Source organism: Petaurus breviceps, unplaced genomic scaffold (assembly GCF_028583685.1).
Source record: "Petaurus breviceps papuanus isolate PSGF00001 unplaced genomic scaffold, PetGlider_PUasm1.0 98, whole genome shotgun sequence".
Lineage (NCBI taxonomy): Eukaryota > Metazoa > Chordata > Mammalia > Diprotodontia > Petauridae > Petaurus > Petaurus breviceps.
In genome coordinates, this window is record NW_027187460.1 from 64,066,878 (window position 1) to 64,072,449 (window position 5,572).

The 5,572-nt window shown below is 46.4% G+C and overlaps 1 protein-coding gene across 2 annotated transcripts in view; it reads right to left on the bottom strand.

Annotated features, from left to right (window-relative positions):
• OSR2 (odd-skipped related transciption factor 2) overlaps window positions 1–5,226 on the bottom strand; it is a 9,122-nt gene extending 3,896 nt beyond the window's left edge. Inside the window, exon 1 of one of the 2 annotated variants that reach the window (XM_069081318.1) lies at window positions 4,761–5,226. The gene's annotated coding sequence lies outside the window, so the exon portion shown is untranslated. The remainder of the gene's footprint in view (window positions 1–4,760) is intronic. The other variant, XM_069081319.1, reaches the window with a different exon arrangement.
• Between the last annotated feature and the right edge of the window lie 346 nt (window positions 5,227–5,572).

Genomic DNA, 5,572 nt, shown 5'->3' on the forward strand with positions numbered 1-5,572 from the left:
GGGGGGGGGGAGAGGGGCACCTGGGCTGCTTAATAATCCAGGGAATTTAGATAAAGTTCGATCCCCGAGCTGGGAGGCAAAGGCGCACCGAGAAAGAGGAGACTTACCCATCCCCTCCCTCAGGCTCCCTTCCACTAGCAAAGACCTGCAGGTCAAACGATATGTTTCCTTCAACAAAACCTATCACTTTCTGAACCAGGGTACCTGCCCTCTAAGCTCTGGACCCGGATCCATCGGAGCACGGGGTGCATAAAGTCTCTGCCACTGCTGCGGTCTCTTCTGTGGGCCTCTGGATAGTCAGGTCAGGATTAGAGTCCAGCAGACTAGGCCGCTGGACGGAGAATGCCTTGGGATCTTCCTTTTCCCTTTCCCCAACTCCCACCCACCTCAGTCAATTCCTTAGCCCCAGAGGAGGCCACCACCATTTTCCTGGTAGATGCAAAGAGAACTTCTAGAAGTGTGTGTGGCGGGTGGATCGAGGTGTGGCAAAAGTAGGAGCAAATATCCAGGTTTTTCGGGTGTGTGGTGAGGCCTTTTCTCCTTTCCCCCGGGTCAAAGGCTTAGGACACTTCCCCTCTGATCTTGTAGCCTTGATTCTCTCTTTCCTTCACATTAACCCCATTCATCAGGAGCGAGGTGCTGAAGGAAGGGTGACACCTCGGTCCAGAACTTCTGGGTTTGGCCCTCAACATCCCTCCTCCCCCGCTGCCATCCTCCACTATTCATTTCTCCCTCCCCCACCTAAGATCCCTTCCAGATGGTCGGGTATTAGCCAGGAAAAGAAGAGGAGAGAGTGGTCTAAGAGCTTTCCGACTTCCCCCAGATGGGAGAGCCGACCTCCCAGCTTTTCCTAAGCCTTGGGGGATTCCCTCAGCTAACACCTATTCTTCCTAGTCCTTTGGAAGAGACTTCATTCCAGGTGACCTAGAGCTTGACCCTTGGGAAGAACAATTTTTTTCATGTCTTCCCATTCTGAGCCCCCACCTCCTTTTCTGACCCCAACAAGGTCAGAGAAGTCTGCTATCTAGGGAGGAAAACTTGTAGGAGATAATTCAAAAGGATGGAGGGTGCTTTGAACAAGTTGGGGTGGTAGTGGTGGTGGTGTTAATGTATTTATTTGCTCCAAGCCTTACTGCTGTAAAACTAGAACAAGAAAGTGTCTAATCAGCTGTCCAAATCTGAAACCTGCCAAGATGGGGAGCTCAGAGAATTTTATCTTCCCATTTCTCTCAACTTCCCCACTTCTCCCTCATCTCATTCACTTTCTCTTCAGTTTTTCAAAAAAGGTTAGTGAAGGTCAAATGGCCTTTCAGACTCATTCTCCCAAGGGCATACACCAAAGCTTTGCTTACAATCTGTGTGATGTATATTCTTCTATACCATTTGTATCCAGTCTGTGTAAGAATCGGAGATGAGGTGTGGGTGTGGGTGTTGTCACAAGCAGCTAGGAGATTTTTCCCATAGAAATAGGCCTTAAAAACATCAACTTCCACCCCTAACACTCTCCACTGGGTTTCTACACCCCCTAAGAAGCTAGGAGTATTCTCCCATTCTTTTGCATTTTCCTCCTCCCCCGTAATTGGGGTCTGATTTTTCATTCTTCCAAATCTGTGAACAGTTACCCTTTGGCACATATTTGAGTGCAAAGTGTGTAAGGGTGGGGGGAGAGTTAATACATAAAAATAAAACCCTCTCAGGGGAGGAGGATTTGGCTCCTTCATCTAGGCCCACACTTTCTCTGCCCCCTTTCCCTTCCCTGAGACAGGGATTTATTAATGAACCATCGTCTGCCTAGTGGTATGTGAGCCGGGAGTGCAGGCAGGGAGTTAATGAGAGGTGTGTGACAGTCAGAGGATTTCACTCAGACCATTCAACCGAAACTATAAACCTCCCTTTATAATAAACTTTCCCACCACTAATCACTCTCCATTTTTGATCAGGGACAATCCTTGAGCCCACCCCCATAGCTCTAGGAATATTTTTCCTGCAAATAGTCCTGGAAATCTATTCCTTATGGGGCCCTTGTGCATTGTTTATTTTTTTGTCTTTAGGTCATCTAAAATTTTACACTTCAATCCTTTTAATAACTGAGGATTTCATTGCTTGTAGATTAAAGTGATTTCCCCTCTCTTATTAATGAACTACTGACATTTTATCCAAAGAGAGGGAACAAAAATTGGGTATTTCAGTTTATTTCCTGACTTCTTTTCTTAGAAATAAACACAGGAGGCAAAGTACAACCAACACCATATTCCAGGATAGGGGGCGAAGGGCGAGGAAGGGAAATCCAGGACCTAGGATCTCGTTTCCTAAAGCGTGAGACTAAGGTCTGCCTTAAAGGTTAAATGTTAATTCTCCAGTCAAAAAGCTAAGTGCTCCGTTCCTCTCAGCTCTCCTAAGGGCTTAGAATACAGAAATTCCCGACTGTGTATTACAGTTAAACTTAAAAGTCTCACAAAAGGACTGCCTTTTCTGAGTAATGTGTGTGCTTTCAATTGCATTCAAGAACAGCTTTCTTTCTTTACAGGGGAAAAGCCATATTCGATCCTTTGTGGAAAATACAAAACAAAACAACCCCCAAAATATCTCCCAAACACTGTCTCCACAAATAGCTGGGGAGTTTGGGCTTCCATTAGCCAGCTGAGCTGCTGGATATATATGTCAAAAGATATTTTCGCTCAATGCCCAGATCTGAAGGTAGTTTCGTTTTGTCTTGTTTCTTTCACGACTTTCACAACTGTTTGCCCCTGCCTTGGTCAAGAATACCAGCAAGCAAAGCCATCCTGATGTCTCCTCCATCTAAGCTCTGGATAAGGTGCTACTTTTAATTTTACAGTTGAAGTGAGAAATTATGGAAGAGAGGGAAAAATATGTCCTGACAACTTCAGTGGCAAGGGGACTAGTCCTCTCTCACCAGCCTACTTTACAGGAATTTCCAGTTATGTCTAGCAGTTTTTAAAACTTCATTCTGTGTCTGTCAACAAGCGAAATGTTTACTTATTAATTGAAGTTTCAGTGAAGCTTTCGAAACATTTGAGTAAACCCCTCTCTCCAAACACAACAAACATCTCAACAAAACAAAAATAAAAAAGCTAAAATGACCAGAGGTGACTTGATGAGAAGTTTGTATACGCTAGAATCGATAATCTTAAGAATGATATGCGTGCAGCCCCCATCCTTCCCTAAAACGGCTGCATTTCCATCAGAAGCTGAAATTCACCCTAACAGGGTTTCCCATAAATCAGCTGGCTGTTGTCGAATTGCACCTGATGCGGTTGTTTTGTTTGAAATTAAAAACAGCCAGAGCAGACTCGATGAAAAACAGAAGAAATCAGATGAAAGTTGGATTTTTGTTTTTAAAGTCGCCTCCTCCCAAGCAGGTGGGAATCACCGCCAGCCACGCTGTAGCTCCCTTTGCCACTCCTAACCGCCTTTCCTTTCCCGAGGAGTTAATTAAATTAAGATGCTTTCCGCATACTCCGTGTTCTGTTACTCTTTGCTCTCATTTGCTGGCCCTGTTCCTGAGCGAGAAGAGTGATTTTCTTGTTCCTTTTCGGGTGGCAGTTACTTTAGTGGGGTTGGGGGGGTGGTTTAGAAGAAAGAGAGCTAGCTAGCTGCCTGTGATCTTTCACATGGGGAAGTGCCAGGAGTCTTCTGTTCTCCGAGAAACAGGTAGGCAGACTCATCCTACCTCGGACTCTTTGCTCTGGCACTGCCCTCCCCCCCAACCTTCTTCTGGAAACCCATTTCACATCCTTAGCCGTGACGATTTATTGCTTATCCAGACACAACACTATGGGTTCCTTTCCTCCTTTTCCCCCCACCCCCACCACGGGCACTGCAGGCATCAAGCACATGGTTGTAGGTCTAACCAAGGTTTGGCTAACATCATTATTTCATCCTTAAAACATTCCTTGTCCGTAGTCCAAGAAAGTGGGCATTCTCGATCAAAATCTCTACTCCGCGCTCTGCTACAGGCTCTGGAAGTGGAAGGTAACTTAGGATTTCTACCCTTGGGGCAAAAAGCATTTGGAGATTTAGGAGAAATGGAGGGAAACAGACAGTGGGAGGTATAGAACAAGAAAGGGAGAGATAGAGGAAGAGAGAAAAAGGAAGGAAAAAAGAAAATAAAAAAGAGGGAAAGAGGGTGGGAGACAAAAAAAGAGAAAGGAGAGCTCCGGGGAGAATCAGGGAAAGAGAAGGACAGAGAAAAAAAGAGGAAGAAGAAAAAAGAGAGAAACAGAAAGAGAGAGAGGAAAAAAAGGGGGAGAGACAACAGAGAGGAAGGGAACCACTGAAGAATGTAAAAGAACCTCTTATCTCTGCTCAAGTTACTGAACCCGTTTAAGAAACTACAACGCTGAGATCTTGGGTACCTCGTGGTAGAGGAAAAATGCCCGGAAACAAATTGCAAAAACATTCCAAAGTGAGTGAAAGAAAGTGTGTGTGTGTGTGTGTGTGTGTGTGTGCATGTGTGTGTATGAATTTGTGTTAGCTATGGGGTTCGGAAGGGGGGTGTCCTGGTGGCAGATCATGCAAGAAACACACCATCCAGTCACTGAATATAACTACATTTCAACGATTTTCATTTCTTTTCAAAGGGGTAACAACGCTCCTGGGACAATACAACGTGTGAAACAGTGGCACGCTGGACAGAGAATCGGAACTTTTATCACCATCTCCACCGACCCTCTTTCATCGAGATTGTACTTTATGAAGGAGGCAGCTGCAACCTATTCCCAGTCTAGAGACTTACTTACCTCGGCAGAAAGAGTCTCCCGCAGAAAGGGCCTCCGCTCCTAATGCAAAGTTATAGCCGCGAGCCTCGCGTATCTTTGCGATGTCATTAGATCCACACTGGACTGGCGGAGCAGTCCGTCCGTCAGAAGTTCAGCAAGTTCTTTCCCAGTTGAGTCTCAGGAGCCTTGGACATGATATGGACGAAAAAGAGCCTTTCCCGGGGTGTCGGGGCAAGGGGGAATCCTTGTCTTTGGGTCTCCCGAAGCGAAAGCGTAAAAAAGGGGGGGAAAAGTGCTGGTTGGCTTTGGTCACTCGGAGGAGATCTTGCTTCAATCACGCTCCTCTTTGGAGCCTCTGCGCCTTCAACTCTAGCGAAGTTGGATGAAGTCTGAGCCTTCCCCTCCCAGGTCCATCACATTTCAGCAGTTAAGTGGCGTAGAACTCGAAGTCCCCGCCCGCTGTCCCACCCAGAGCTGCACACATTCGAATGTTCGCTGCCGGAGCGTTCCGCCCCGCCTACCCTCCCCCTCCACCCCCCGAACGTTCTGGGGTTGTCAAGTTCGGAGTCCGCCTCCAGCTCCTCCTCCTCCTCCCTTTTCTCGCTAATGGTCCGCTCTGTTTACTTGTGTTTGGATAGCAACTGCATCTTAAAGGCACAGGTCTTCTTGACGTTTTCCTTGTTACGTTACCTAAGGTGACTCGGTTAGAAAAAAAATAAACACAACCTTCCTTCCTTCCTTCCCACCCCACACCCTCCTCTTTTGTGCCACTGACTCCTTTGATTGTAAGAAATTCAATAACTGCTTCCGTACCACGCCAATGACCCTACATA